We start from the raw sequence: 16,935 nt of genomic DNA on the forward strand, positions 1-16,935 counted from the left end.
GCCTCACAAAATAACCCAACAGTCTTCAAGAAAGGATGAAGTAGTTTTAAAACTAAGTCAAACGTGCTTTAGATCTTTAGTATTTAAAAAAGGGTTGGCATTTTCTTACTAGAAAAAAAAAAAAAGGAATGGCAAATTTGGGCTAAATGAACTAAGGAATTGTTTGTCCTGTCTAATTCATGAAAAACCCAAGAGACACTTACTCAAATGTTTCACATCTCAAAAATGTTCACACAGTGTACAGACCAGGCTGGCATCATCATCCACAGAAGACATCTCATCAAAACATAACACATTCTATAAATCACACAGTGAGCAGCACTATGGTGATGAGATATCCTTTTTGCACTGTTTTTGGTTAACAAAGCACAGCAATCCCTGGCCAGGACTACAGAACATGACAGGACAAGGCAGACCAGGGATATACGATCTTCTCTAACTCCTGGGTAGAGCATTAGGGGCAGGAGCTTTCAACTCCAGTTTTCTGTGCTTTACTTGGCTTAGAACAACTGACAAGGGCAAGTCCTACATACTTTTGTTGTTTTCAGTTCAAGCAATTGGGAAAGGACAGGTGACTATAGCTACACACATCTAAATGGGTAAAAAATATATCCTGCCATGATTAGAATAGAATAGAATAGAACAGAACAGAACAGAATAGAATAGAATAGAATAGAATCGTGTGATGAGATCCGACAAGCTACATTTCACAGGACCTGATACAAAAAACCAATCAGCTTGCCTCAAAAAGTTAAATTTTTGTTTTCTAGAAGAGATGCAATTAAGGAAGAACACACAGCTTTAGTGAGATGTCATAACCTGGTATTAGCAAAATAAAATTCCCAAATAAACCTGAGCCGTTATTTCAAGGGAAACATTGTACAGTAATTATAATTTAGTGAGAAACTAAGTTGAAACTGCAATTGAGAAAATTAGGGGAACATGCACTGTGGACACATCTCTGCCTTGGATCTGCTCACAAGGAGCTTGGTGAGATAGAAGAAGGAAAGATTTGGCTACGGGTGAAAAGAATTCCTCCTCCTGCACTACGAAACAGCCTGTAAACCCAAACCCAAACTCACAGTACGAGCATTTCCAATAATAGGCAAAATTACAACACACAATTATCTGTGTTACACAAGGGCTGAAAATCTCATTTGAAACAAATCCACAGGTTCCCCAGGAGGTGAATCTCTGCTGCGGTTCCTGCAATAGTTCAGGATCTCTCCCCAAGCATGAGCAGGGAAGGTCTGAACCCAGATGTCCCCTCTTTCCAGGACACCGTCCTCCCAGGTTGTATCCTACTTCTCCTTTACACCATGCTATACAAACACATCCTCCCAGGCCCCAGCACACCTTTCCCATTATTTGAAATGGTTTTCACTGTGGAGCACATGGGCATTCTTACAAACATGTGTAAGAGCTCCAGGGGCCGGGGGAGCTGCAGCCCCTGTGGCAGGCAGCAGGAACACAGCCAGCCCACCTGAACAGAGACTCGCCCTGAGCAATGCTTATTCTTAGATTAGATGCACACAACAGGGAGATCTCCCTATCTGAAAAATGCATATTTGGAGAGGTACACCTCCTGCCAAGGCTTTCCCAAGGGGTTCCCAGGTGCACCTATGTTAGCAGGGGTATTAGAGAGAAGGTGAAAACAAACTCTGGCATGGGAGAGAGGGAACACACTAAATTCCCCTCTTAATCCCTGATATTTAAGGGATCACTTTAAACCCTGCAGCACGAGATTTGTGATTCATGACAGCATATGTACTTTATTTGGGTTATTCCTATTATTCCTATCAGGGCTTCGTATTGTATTTTCTCCAACAGGAGCTCAATAGCCGATGAAAGCAGCACAGGTGACTGGCAATTTTCTGCGATCCTTTCCCCTCACAATCCCATTCCTCACTCTAATTTAATCAGGTGTTTTTAGCCTGCTATATCATGCTTTACTCACCAAGGCACGCTACACATAAGGCTCACCTACACACTGTGTCACTGGCATCTTAAATCACCCTTCTGGCTCCAGGGTAGCTCTAGGAGCATCAGCATGTACTGACTATCCCTAATTAAAATTCAGCAGCACTGGAGCAGATGAATTGTGCAACCCCATTGTTCCTGCTGTGTGGTTGCAGGCATTCATATAATCTTATTATGACTTTTGGGTGGTTCGCATACATATTTACACTTTAATTTTCTGTGCTGTAGGTTCAAAGAGGAGCGTGTGAAATAGTAATATATGGCTCTTGGAACTGGGAAAAGATTAAGAGTCTCCTAAAGAAAATACAGAGTGATCTGACATCACCATGGTGTAGAATTAACACTGGAGCAAAGCAAAAATTCTGTAAACTGTTCTGGGAAAATCTGTATTTTTTTTTGGAAAAAAGTGATGCCTTTGAAAATCTTCAGGCTAAATAAAGATTCTATTTTAAGCTCCAGTGATGCCCTGGAGCCCTTTCCACAATGCAGATACCCACCGTGTTTGCCACCAGATAAATCCAAAATGGAATTGCACTGCCCTCCTTGGGGATCTTCCCTGCGTTTCATTAGGGACCTACACTATCTACATCAGTCGTCAAATATCAGCAACTGGCAAAACGAATAATATTAGAAAGAAATATTTGGACCTATTTTCCCATGAGGAATTTTGCCTTAAGGAATCCATTAGAAAGAGGTGAAGGGAAAACATTTCCCCGTTTGTTGTGAAATCCTTCTCCAAAAGGATTTACATCGACAACCCAGGGATACCTCAAAATATTTGAAACTTTGCATAATACTTACAAAACAATACAGATGAGCAAGCTTTGGAAGATTACAAGGAAGTCTGGCTGCTGGTGATTCCCAGAAAAATGCTTTCATCCCACAAATACTGTTGAGGGAGGGATAAGGGAAAAGGAAAGATTCAAGGAACCTTGACCTGACAGGGAAAGAAGTCCCTCCATACATAACTGTGCTCAGTTAACCCACTGGCAACATCAGCCCTAGCAGCTGGCAAAGACATTAACAACCCCAACAAGGAAGAATGCTTGGATTTGGATCATCAGCATTATTAGTCACCTTTCCCTTTCAGAAAGTGTGCCCATGGCATCCTCAAGGTTTCATAACATGGATGGATTTGTGCTTTCCTCCAGTTTCCCCTGATGAACCCCAAAAGAAATGTGTACACCTCAGCATTAGCTCAGAAGGAAGATGCTCTGAGCTCTTCTTTTCATAGCTCACCTACACTGTTCCCCTGTGCATTTATTTACACAACTGTATTTACATTTCTATTTGAAGTGTATAATGCACATCAGGATTTAATGGCACAGACAGGACAAGAGTCAAAAAATTCCAACCTATTTCTCAACTACAAGGCTTTACTCACCCCAGCCCTTGGCTTCTCTACAAGGACCACCAACAGAGGCAACAGCTGAAGACAACTGCAGGAATTTTCTTTGGAATATGAACATGAGGAATTCAGCTGACACTGGAGGGATTCTGGACTGTGGGTTATACACCTGGCAGGAAGAACCAGCTATTTAGAAGGCTACCTCTGGGGATTTTCCCTTCGTTCCCTCACCCATAAATAAAAGCAGCCCATCACATAAGGTGGTGCACACCCCACATGGCTTCTTTCCTCTTGTCCCTTCCACCTTCTCCCTTTTAGTAACGTAGGAGAAGTACAGAGTAGCAGGAACAGCCGTGAATTTTCTCCTTTTTGTGGTTTAATGCTGCAGTGTGTGATCGCTGCTTTCTTTAGTCACAAGCTGGCAGGTACAGCTTCAACAAGGCTGCTGCAGTGGAAGTTCAATAGACAGTCTAAAAGGGGTGGCTGGCACCGATGACTTAAACAGAAAACCTTGTGTTTACTGGTCCAGGATCAAGGAAACCTTGCTGGCCTAAAGCTTTCCTATATATATTAACATACTTCATTACATAAAGTCCTTAACCATAATGAGTGAAACATTACCAATGGGAAATCCATAAAAGTCAGAATCCACAGAGTGGAATGTTTTGATTTATTTTTGCCTACCCTCTCCCAGGAGACAAAGCATAAACAATATTATACCTTTCCTTGAATTAATTATTTGTAAGCTTTTCCCCATCAGACTTCCCCCTTGTTGCAAAATAACATTCCTCCCTTCAGGAAAAAAAAAAAAATCTTTAAATTCCAGAGGAAACATCTTAGCACCTTTTATGTGGCCCAAAATAAATAGTCCATAACCCAGTAAAATCTTTATTAAGAATAATGGGCAAGGAAATGGCTAGAAAAATAATTTCTGAAAATCCAACAGCAGAACAAAACAGGAAAATGTCTGGGGTTTGCATCTGTATTTTACCAACATACAATTTCTAGTCCACTGCTTTCTCACCATATGAATATTGGGCTTTACTTCATCACACTAATTAAACCTTTTGGGTGTTAGAGGCTACTTTCAGAAATAAATATTGGGAGGATGTTTATGGATAGAGAAATATGACAAGGATGCTCTAAGTACAGAAAATCCAAATAAAATCAGTACTGAGGGAAACACAAACAAGCATCAGTTCTAATGCTTTCAAAATTTTTGAGATTTCTACATCATTTGAAGTTGCACAAATCACCAGTGTTCACAGTGCACAAAGAAATTCTCTCTTATCCTTTTATGTAAAGTACACATATAAGCTTTAGCTTTATAACAGAATTCTTTTGTACCATGACTTCAGAATTTAAAGTTGTGACAGATAAGCAGGCAATTTGAATGTGTTGGAAGGGTTTCAGCACAGCTAAAATATATTGGATGCTTTTTGCTTTAGAATGTGTAATTTCTCAGTACAGCTTTTTCATATAAAAGTATATCTTTTCTTTGATATTTCATGCTGGTTTTTTATCACATGGTTAAAAGTATTTTGAAAGACAGTTTTTTAAAAAATCCAATATTAACAGTGATTTTTTTTCTGAGACACTTTCAGAAAAAGTTCATTAAGATCTTTTCCTAAGACAAATAACAGTCCTTTTGTTTCACATTCTATAAAACCCAGGTCAGAGGAGAGAAGTGCTTCTAGTGGGATGTGCAACGTAGCACACAGGACATGCAGAACTCTTGACTGGAAGCTGAAGCTCATCTTGCTCAAGTAGGAAACACTTTTTTTTTTTTTTTTAACAAATGAGAGTAACTTCTCCTGGGTGTTATAATTCTATCATCACTTGGAATCTGAAATCAAGATTGGATGCCTTTCTAAAATATGCGCTCATGGCTCAGTCCCAGATTAATGTCTTTGATAGTTCTTTTACTTGGTAGGAAATAATATAAAAATAGCAAGGTCAAATTCTTTGCCTTGTTTTACACCACAGGTCAAAGTGGACAACCACAATTCCCTGAGGAACCTTGAATTCACTGCCATCATCAACAACAGTAATAATTACTGTGTGCCTGGGCTATTTGATTCAAATCCTGACAGCAAGCAGTGGAGAAGAGCATGAATTATCATCAGAGCACAAGCTGTTTGAGTCCTAACTCACTTCACAATTGAGATTTTAGGAATTCTCTCAGCTCTGATCTATTACTGTGGTGCAAAGCAATTAACTCCAGTGTTAGTATCGCAGATAAGGGTTTCTCTTTAAGCAGATATCAGGGATCTACGATCTATTTTACATGCAGCAGGGAAGACATCTTTTTTCAGCTGAATCTGGCAGGTTAGGTTCAGCTATTCAGAAGTCTTTGGAAGAAGAAAGATCATCATAACAGGCCACATGAATAGGGAGACAAAGCTGATGCTTCCACATGTTTCCAACAATGTACAATTCTGGCCAATTCTCCACTGCAAACTAAAGCAGAGGACAGAGGTCTGTGATATAAGATGTACAATGAATTATAAGTTCTGATACTTAATAAAACTCTCCTGAAAGTTGGCTTGTTACCCCTTCTGGAAGGGAGAGCTCCAAACTTGTGCTCCATAATGCTGCTCAAGGTGGGTGAATCACCTTTGAGTGATGTTAGCTCAGAATAACTGCAGTGACAGATTGGCTTTAATCACTGCTGGAGCTCCTCAGTTAGTGCTAAGATGACTAAGGCTTTGGCTCTGATTTACTGCTATCCTCTAGAGAAGATGAAGATTTTTAAATAGTGGGTATAGTAGCCGATAGGTGCTGAATGCTCTCTTTTTCCAAAGATTTATTTTGTTTTTCCCACATGGAAAACGTGGGCCATCAAAAGATGCTTCAGAGCCAGTGTTTAAAAATAAGTTAGCACACTGCCCACGTCCACTGTGGAAGGCAGTTTAAATAACTGGGATCATGCTAAAACTGCATGCAAAATCATGTCTATCACCCAGATTTCTTCAAAAGCTGACTGAGGAGACAGCTGAGGGCTTGGCAATATCATCATCTCTCTCAGGCCAGCACCTCTTGCACTGGGCAGAAGGCAAGAGTGTTCCCCGTGGATACCAAAGAAGATGCACATGTGCATCTTGCTTTGCATATTTCCTGCCTTGGATTTACAAAAAGAATGAAAACCCAGCCAAGTCATTGCCCCATAAAATTTGTTGGCCACGGGAGGTGCTGTACATAGCAGGAGATGCTCCAAGTCAGCTGCGGGTGCAGAAAAGCCTCCCCTGCTTTCTCCTTCTGGCAGAAATGGGGATGGACACATCATGGTGACAGTTTGTCTCTGCAGGACAACCTGCACACCCTCTCTGGCAGTCTGCTCTAGATTTTGCAGGAGTCCTTTAAAATCTGAGGAGTTTTTGTACAGCACTTTTTTCCCCCCAGGTAAAAGCTTTCCTTTTTCTAATAAATGTTAGACATGAGAATATCTAAGACTGACAGTCCTTCTTTTCCCTGAGGGCAAAAATGTGGGAAAAACTGCCCTTGTAGTTTAGAATTTTGGAAGTTTTGATTCTTTTCAGAGCGTCTGCTTTTTTCAAATTGTACACAAGGCCAGAAAATAACAAATTGAATGGCAAGGCAAGGAGGAGTAAGGAGGGCAGTACAAAAAGCCAATACAGCCTTTCAAACTTCTCCAGTCCTGGTTGCTGGGAATTGTGACAGACAAGGTCTTTTCAGTGCAAGTGCATGTTTCCAAGGTGGATCCCACAGCTCCATCCTAACTGTGTCCCTTCCAATTCTTGCCAGCCCTTGGCTTCCCAGCTGGCCAGTTCTTCCCTGTCTATGTTCCTCCTTTTAGGAAACGACTTTAATTTATTTACTGAGTTCAACTCATACTTTAAAATCTAATTTTTTACATTAAGAACTGTTTACATAAGCACACAAATGGTTTCTCCCTCACATAAAAGCCCTAAAACTGGTGGAACTGCCTAGAGTCCTCTGATACTCCTTTTCTAATCATATAAGCTGAGACGTGTCTCCTATGTTCACAGCAGCTTTTGAACCTCTTAATCTCAGGACTAAGAGTTTCACAAGGGTAAATCCTCTTGGCTCTGGAAAAACATCTCAGGGCTACACACATTTTTGGCAACACAGAAAACGCTCTAATGGCCAGCTGCAGTTCTGAACCTGCCATCTGCGGGGAGGATAAAGACTTGGGTGTTGTTTAGTCTGGAGGAGAGGAAACTGAGGAATGCATGTGACAAAGAGTCTTCCAATGTGTTGGAACTTCTAAGAAGAGAGGAATGATTAATTGTTCTTCATAGCCAGTGGAAAGAGGAGAAATCAGCATAAGCACTAGCAAAGACAACTCAGGTCAGATATTAGAAAAACATTTCAGCTGTGGTGATGAAATACTGGAAGACGCAACTTGAGAGTGTGGAATCTCCTCCACTGAGATTATGCAGACAAAATTTAGATAAATACCACTTCACAGGCAACTCAGAAACGTGGAATTTCCTCTGCTGGAGTTTTAAAGAAAACGTTAAGACAAACACCTGGTAGGCATGGCTGAGCTACACCTGATCCTATTTCATCCAGCTCAACAACTTCCAAGGCTCCTTCCAGTGACTCCATGATTTACAGGGCAGTGGTAAATTCTCATACAATGGGTCCACCCACCCCTCACTGCACGAGACGTTGAACACACACACACACTGTGGAGGAGCTCCAAGGAGCTAAATGTTAAAAAAGGAAATGGAAAACAAAATTGCTCAAGTATTGGTGCATATAACAAATCAGCAGCAGAAAGACAAGTATCATCTCTGGAATCTTAGAACTTCCAGTGCAGTCACCCAGTCACTGGGATATTTCCCATCAGGTGGTTCTTAAGAGACCATCCTTCATCAAAACCTGTATCAGCCCTATTATCTTCTTCCTCTCATTTTCCCTTTGCTTAATGAAAGGAAGCATATCTACTTGATGGCTGGAGTGCAATTAGCAGCATCCTGCTCAGCATGGCTGAAGTTGCCTATTTGCATTTTAATATTTTTCCTATTACAGACCTCCCTGTGCTCTCATAAAAAACACAGCCTCTAATCCCCTATTAACTGTATTTAGCAAACCTCAAGTGTTTCCTCCATTTGCAATCTGGCTGGGCTTCAGCCCCGAAGCAAATTTCAGGTGGCTGTGGTCTAAACATTAACTCTGGTCTGGAGCGATTTGAATTACAAACCAAACAGACTGTAAATGGAATCCTAAAGTGCAGTCAGACCTCAGTCTGGCTTTGTTCTCCTGAGCCTGCAAACCTCCTCTTGCACTGCTCCTGGGGCAGTCCAAAAATGGGTTGTTACTAGTGGAGAGGAAGCGCAGGTGTTACATTAAAAGACTGCAAAGGGAGCCATTTGGTACCAACAATATAGATTTATTACTCATAAATTTTTATAATTTCCTTGCGTTTTGTGATTAAAAACATATCATACTTTGATTTCCTAACCACCTTCTGTGTTTTGCTTCCAAATTTTTGACAGCCAGTTAATTATGAAGTTTTCAACTTACTTGCCCAAGTCTACCACACATGCATTTGCCGCATTGCAGCTAAAAGAATTCAGCCACAAATATACCCCTTTTCTCCAGCTGCAGCAGTTATGACATGACGAGTTCTTTAATTATTGACATCCTCCAACAATACAGAAGCATCATCTGTTATGCAGGAGGCTTCAGCTTCTATCCTCATAAAAAAAAATCTAAAAAAACCCCAAGGACCAAATTAAGCCTGTCTTAGTACCTCACTCAGACTGAAGACTTAGAGGAAAAAACATAGGAAGTGGAAAAGGCCTGTGATTTTATCCACACAGCTGGCATTTTGTGGACTGCTTTTAACACTATGCAAGAAGTGATCAGGTAGACTTTTGAATTACTAGACCCAAAGAAAAGGTTTGAATAACAAACTAGAGTTATAATTATTGGCAACAAATCAGCTGAACTTTCTTTGCAAGAAAGAGACTGCTGATGTGATAAAAGAGAGTTGGCACACTGGATGAGCAATCAGTGGACGTCTAAGACTCAGGAATAAATCCTAATAATTATAAGAGGTGTTAGTTTTATATTGCAGGCTGAAATCAATGGGACTTTTCATGTACTGGAAATCAGGCATGTGCTTCAATTGCTTCCTGAACCAGAGGCTGATGGCAGAAAAGGATAAGCATATGCCGACATATTGCTCCAGAGATACTGCTTATGGCCAAGCTTTGCTCCTGTGTGCCCTCAAAACAATCCCACTAATCTACCATGATGAATGAAGACTACTCCAAAATTCTTCTTTGCTAAATTTGACTAAAGATTTCCCTATTTGAGGTAAGACTTGGATAAGCTAAAAGTTCAAGTTCTAACACAAACTAAAGTCCCAATGCAGGGAAGGACAACATATGGAAATATGGCCAAACACCACACAGGAGGGATGCAAGTATTTATGAGCATTCATTTATGTCCCAAGCACTTCTTCCCCTCAATAGCCTTGATACACTTGTTTTGTTTGCTGTAAGCTGGCATTGCTCCTCAGGATATTTTATTTGTGGGAATGCACATGAAGCACCTGTTTCCATGCCCAGTGTGACTGAGCTAAGGTCTGTCTAAAAAAACAACTGGTTATTTGCTATTCCTTGCTCATTATTCCTTCTATGTCAGATGCTTAAATTTGATCTTGCATGGGTGGGAATTCTGCCATGCTAAAAAATGCTATGTGCATTTTCTATCCCAAAACATTATCCAGCACTAAAACACTGCTTTGCAATGTGTCAGAGTCAGCCATCCAAGTCATAGAAGCTGTCCTGTGTCTTCAAAACTTTTCCATGTCTTCAGGCAGGTGAATGCCAGGGTAGAGAACAGCCTCTGCCTCCCAGCTCTGCAAGCGCCACAAGGGACACACCTGTCACCTCTCCAGCCTGTCTTGGTGAAGAGCCCACAGACACAAACCTGACTTACTCTTGGGAAATCAATAGGAAAGCTCAGCAGTGAGGCTGGATGCACCTGAAAACCCTCCCTCTCAGCACACAAGAAAGAGTCAATGCTGGTGAAAAATCCATGTGTGCCTTCTCCTCCACTTGAGAAAATATTCTGCAACAGAGAAGTTTTTTTCCTGTTCAATCTCATGAACTACCTCTGGTAAGAATTGCCTGGAGGCTGTAGCCCAGAAGGAGATTTACATTTTCACATAAAGCAGAGAGGAGAAAAAAGCTGACTGCGCTACGCCCTTGTTTCTGTGCTTCAGTGGCAAAGCTTTGCTTAGGCAGCCAGGCTGAATGCCCTGGCTATGTCAGGCAGCTGAGACTCAGGGTGTTGACAGAGGAGGTCAGATCTTCTGGAAAATGCCAGTGTCCAGCAGAGCTGGGCAACGTGGCACCATGGAAAACGAAGGGACAAGGACATTTCCACAGCTGTGCCCCCAGCAAGGGCCTGGCACAACACAGCTCTGCACTTCCACAAAGACCTTGGCCTGGTTATGTTTTTGACCTCCTCTAAGAGGCTGGAGCATTTCTGGCCTCTGCTCTACACAAAAATTATTTAAGAAAAACGGAACAGAATTCAATGTGGTGCTGTCAGACACTTGATTAATATCTGCTTACGTCAGTCATATCCCTTTTCACCATCCTTCCCCATGGCCCCTGTGGTTACTGGCACCAGCATACTCATCACTTCCACACTGAATCCAAACACCAAGGAGCTGTGAACACAGAGGAAACACTTCTGTGCAGCCTGCCCAGTGATTCTGCTTCAGGCTCACTCTGCCCTTGTACAACCAAAGGGGTACTGTGATATTCAGAGGCACAACACTACCTTTTTTCTCCCTCTCTGTGGTTTCTGTGCTACAATTAATCTAATTTCTAGTGACCTGGCAAGAGAATGCTTTCCATGTAATTTGGCAATGACAGGTCAACGCGAAGCATTAGCTTCTACGTGCCAAGAAGTGGATTTTCCCAGCATGGCTCCAGGTGCTAACAACAGGATGCAATGCGACCACCAACACCAAAGACTCAGCAGTGAGAAGGTGTATTTTTAAACCATGGAAATAACAAGTTAAAGTAGGGTTTTGTTCTAGATTATTCCAGCTGGTTTAGGGCTCGACATTGCAGCTAATCTCTAGACCCATGCTGATTTTGCTATAATTTAAAATGTTTTATAATTATTTCATAATCCATTATCCAAGTAAAATTATTTTTAGCTTTGTCCTGGGTATGGAAGAGGACACGTTTCAGTTAGAGGCCCCAGCTGCAATCAGATACCTGGGGTACCAAGCACAGGCCAAGATACAGCCCTTTCTTCCAGCACCATGCAGGGAATTTGCCTCTGTGCCCTCCACTTCTAAAACATCATAAACTTATTACCTGAGTACAAACTGAAAAAAATCTCAGCCCAGACTTTTAGTTTAGCTTCTCTTGCTTAATGAATTGAGGTCTAAATAATATTTGAATGCATTCCCTAAATGCCTAATTATTTATTCTTTTGACATGCACTTGAGAGGTTATGTTTTATAGCCGTGTCTGAACATAATAGACTCCAAAATGGATTTTCTTCTACAGCTGTGTAAAGCTTAGGGATTGCAGGCCACAGCAGGTTGTACAGATATTTCCTTCAGGTTCAGTCCACAGTACTTTTGAATGCCCAAATTCTCTTCACATTTCGGGTTCAAGCAAATATTGGAACTAGTAACAAGTCCTTGATCTTGCAGAAATAAAACTAGTAAGCTGAATATTGCATTATTCACCTGCACCACCAGTGAGGGAAAGCTCCAGGTTGACCTAAATATGGCTGAGCAACCTAACAAAGCAGTTTAGTGGTCAAGATCAACATGAGTATTCGGACAAGTTTTACATCGCTTGGATTCCACTGTGATAATTATTACAAAACTCTTGGGTTATTTCTTTCCTCAAACTGAAGAGAAGAACTCAATTTTTTCACTTCCCAGCCACTTAAAAGAGCTGAGCTGATGCAGGCTGTCAGTTAATGGCAATGCCTCATAATGCCGATATCCACTGAGGTAAAGGAGTAAGTCCTAGAAGCTTTTCCCAAAATCTCCCTCTGCCACAGTGACAGCACTAGTTTTACCACAGCATCAGCACATACTATGGTCCAGCATAAATTTCACTGTCATTGGACATACCAATTTATTGTGGTCAATATTACTTACCTCTGACTCTTTTTTTTTGCTAAATAAAACCTACTTTTAAGGGAGGAAAAGGAAAAATGAAAACCAGCTATGGACATAATAGACCCCTTAAGTTCTTCTCCTGCCCCCTCCATTTTCCTTGCACCCTCACACTCCTTTCCAGCCACATAATACATCCGAAGTATTATACAGGTGTCTACTTAGATCTACTCAGAATTTCCAACTGACAGGTCTTATTTTCCAGCTGGAAAATCCTTTGGGTCTCCGTCATTTTTTCAAGAAAAACAAAAAACCTATTGGGAAATTAAAATAAAATCCTGTTGGTTATGATCATCTGGCTGTTCAGTGGAAAGACATAAAAGTCCCAATGGAACAGGCATGGAGCACTGGAAAGAGATAACACTAGAACCATTCAGATGCTAACAGCCTTCAGGGGAGCTCTGCAGGCTTTCCCAATCCTCTCCGTAGCTACAGTTCAAGTTGCCTCTTATTAAAGGCTTTGACTGGCGTCCCTGAGATTTGGCCATTAATTTTATTGGCCTGCTTCTGCCATCCACGAATGCAGTGTGATTCCCACCCAAACTGATGGAAACTCTCCTTTTGAAGTGCTCTGCAACAGCATACAAAGCTCTGCAAAGATATGCATGGAAGAACTTCCAAAGTGGACATCAGGGCTGGAGGAGGAAGGAGCAGATTCAGTCTCCCCATGGCCCACATGACTTTGCAAAGGATCCTGACAGCTACGGAACAGCCTCAATCATTGACTGCAGGAGCAGCTGAAAATGAGGCACAGGGAGAGTTCAAATGGGCAAAGAAAAAGGGTTCAGCTGCAGCAGCGCAGAACCTAAAGGCAGCTCTCCCCTGCTGCGGGGGGGAGGGCTGCCCCAGAACCGGAACACGCAGGATGGTCTCTCCTTGGCCACGAGCGATGGGACTGGTCAGACTGGGTCGTTGTGGAAGCGTCGCAGGTTTAGAAAGGCAGCTGTGCCATTCTAGGCTCCATGTGGTTTATTGGGATAATAAGTGAGGGCACTGGGGAGTGGGGGAGGGGAGAGGAGAGCCGAGGGGGGATTTTAGCTCCGTAGAGCCTAGAATCCAAGAGGCCTGGTTCCGGGTCCCGCTGGGCTTTTATTCGTGGTGTTAGGAGGCGGTCCTGGCTCACATCAGCCAGTCTGGAAGGGTCAAGGGGGAGGGATCGGGGAAAGGACACACGTTACAACATTCAGCTTGGCAAGGAAGAGCAGCCCCACAGAGCTAGTTTTATTGCCCTGAAATACTTCATGTCATCTTCATGATCACAAAATAGTTCGAGTTGGAAGGGACCTCTGGAGATCACCCAGTCCAACCCCCTGCCCAGGCAGGGTCACCTGGAGCAGGTGACACAGGAACACGTCCAGGTGGGTTTGGGATGTCTCCAGACAGGGAGACGCCACAGCCTCCCTGGGCAGCTGTTCCAGTGCTCTGCCACCCTCCATGGACAGAAGTTCTCCCTCATGTTAAGGTGGAACCTCTTGTGTTTGAGTTTATGGCCATTGCTCCTCATCCTGTCACTGGGCACCGCCGAAGAGTCTGGCACCATCCTTGGCATCTCTTTGAGATATTTATATGTATTCATATATTTATATGTATTCATATATTTATATGTATTCATAGATATTTCTGTGATCCACTCTGTCCTCTTTGCTCCAGACTAAGACTCAGTCTCTCCTCACAAGAGAGATGCTACAGATACCTCATCATCTTTTTGACCCTACGCTGGACCCTGACCAGTACGTCCTTGTCTTTCTTGAACATGCCCTATCCAGATCCTCAATTTGTAGTCTTAATTGTGATTGCAAAGGTATTTCCAGATCAGTTCTTTTCTACAAGGGCCCTTCACAGCACATACACTTTCCATAATACTATAACTGGTTTATTTAGGGTTATGGCCTCCTAATTGTAAGCAGCACCATTATGTTGGTATTCTGTAATGTGGACAACTCTCTTGGCAAAGGGATATCCCCTCCTCACAGGAAACAACTATTTCAGAAAAAAGGTGGAATAGAATAAATGAATCTGGATTGAGGGGATATTTGTTACCTGTAGCAGAAAAAGAGTACAGTATTTGTTTGTGAACAAAACCTAAAATTTTACTCTTTTTTGTTAAAAACAAGAAAAGGGCTGTTTTTTGTGTTGTTTTGTGGGGGTTTTTATGTATACTTAAATAATTTCAGTCCTTCAATTAAAGACTATAAATTGTTTCAAAGAACAAAACTTGGTAGGTTTTACAGGATATTGTCAACTGGGCAACAGATCTAGGGCGTTGGATATTTACTGGATTATGAAGAATTAAAATCTGCCTCAGTGTTGGAGCCATAGACACTGACAATGGGATCAGCATGGCAGGAAAGGCGTATAGAAGAAAAGAGGATGTGGTGTGTGGATTTAAAGATTTTGGCACCATTTTCAAGGTCTGCAATGAATTTATAAAATTTGTTTTATTACCCACATTAATGGTGTTGCTGAGTGAACTATTGATTTATATAGGTCCTCTCCAACAAATTTTCAAAAGTAAGTTTGGCTATGAAATACAACAACACCTCAATAAATCAATGACTTGTGTCAGAAGTGGAGGAGGGAGCAAGGAAGCTGTCATGGAACAGGTGCTGATGTTTAAAAAATAAGATTAATTGCTACAAAACATCACCAAATTGAAAAAAAGCTTTAATTCATCCGGGAACTGAGCACACAAAACCTTGTGGAATGAGCACCATTACCTAAAAGTTAAGAAATCCAAACAATAACAGTAAAAATTATTCTTTGATTCCGGGTGAACATTTGTAGAATAGGATGCAATAACTGCCGCAAGGGAACTCTGAGCACTCTTGACTCAAGAGACCACACTGATACGCAACCAGAGGCACAAAAAGGCTGATAAATCAGGACACCCCTGTGGGCCACTGACCCCATTCAATAAGCATTATGGACCAGAGCTGGTTTGGGGTTTTGGGTAGGGAAGTTACACAGGCATGGGCTGTGGATGGACCACTTGCTTTCAGAGCCACATGAGAGTTCTTGGCCAGCTTTTTTAGTGTGGGCCTGGCAAGCATAAGATGAGAGAAGCATAGATTGTGTCCTTTTCAGAGGTGTGGAATGAAGGGATAAGAAGGCAGGCCTGTAGATACATTGAGCACATAAAGTTATTTAAATGCTGTAAGAAGAAGAAGATAAGACTTCTTCAAAGGTTTTGAGGAGTGTTTAGGTTTCTAAATCCTTCAAATTTTCAGGAGAGCTGAGACTGTAAATCACTTCTGATATGTCCACAGGGTCACATGTGCTTTACAAAAACTCTGGTCTGCAGTGATTGCTCTATGTCATACCAGGAATTAATCCAGCTCTCCCAAATCCCAGCATAATACTTAGAACCAGTTTACTTACTGCTAAGACTACATCCCTCCTTCCTACCCTGAACTCAGCATGGAAACATTTCTAAGCTCTGGAGCCTTTGCAGCTTCTCGCTGTAATACCCCCACACTCCTGATACTTTCTGGTTCGACACCAGCAGAGGGAATGACCATTCCAGTCTACATCAGGACTGGAATATGGGCTTTTTGGTCCCATTAAACTTCTCAGATAAAATTCTTATTGTCCTGCTTCAATCCATTGAAGCTTTGCCTTGAGCTGTGCTGGTGCCAGGATTTCACAGTTCCTGTTTTACCCTCCAAACAATGGCTGTATCTCAAAGATTTTGGTTTGTTTTTTTTTTTAAACACACAGTAGAACAGCAGCAGCCACCACAAAGTTGGACATTTCACAGCCCACAGAAGGGGTCTGGCAGTAGCAGCTGGTGTTAACTGCAGAATTACAGAGGGGCTACTTAACAGGAGCTACTTAGCCTGGTACTTCATGCGCAGAGCTTTTTCCACCACAGACACTGGAAAAAGTGTATTTGCCAACTAAAATAATCCAGGCAGGTCCCTTATGCCCAAGCAGAGCTAAGGAAAGCAGCATCTAAGATCTTCCACAGAGAATCACAAAACCAGAAAATATTCCTGACATCTGGGATATTCAGGGTTTCCCGCCCTGTGGAAGTCAACACCAAAATGCCCATTGAGTCACAAAGGGTCAGGATTTCATTTTCAGATTCCACAAAATAGTCTTAGACTCCTTTGGCTCAGGATGAAGGACTGGAACAGCCAAGTAGGCAGCACAGTCTGCTCCTGAGTAAGAAGAATAGGCCAAATTCAACAATACTGAAAGCCCTGCAAGCCTCGTTTACATCAGGCCTGGACCAAACCCAATGCCTTGTCTTGTTCTGTGGCATTAAGCAAGAGCTGCTCTTGGATTTGTGATCCTCATTCACAGCACTGCTCCTGCAAATCCTGAGCAGGAAGCACAATTTTCCTACATGGCTCTTATTCCAGGGGCAAAAAGTCACTGGGATGCCACTCAATAGGGCCTTTTAGGCTTGGAAGACAAGAAATCTGCTAAGAAAACCTGTTCTATG

This window comes from Lichenostomus cassidix, chromosome 3, assembly GCF_008360975.1.
Source record: "Lichenostomus cassidix isolate B80296 chromosome 3, HeHo_3.0, whole genome shotgun sequence".
Taxonomy (NCBI): domain Eukaryota; kingdom Metazoa; phylum Chordata; class Aves; order Passeriformes; family Meliphagidae; genus Lichenostomus; species Lichenostomus cassidix.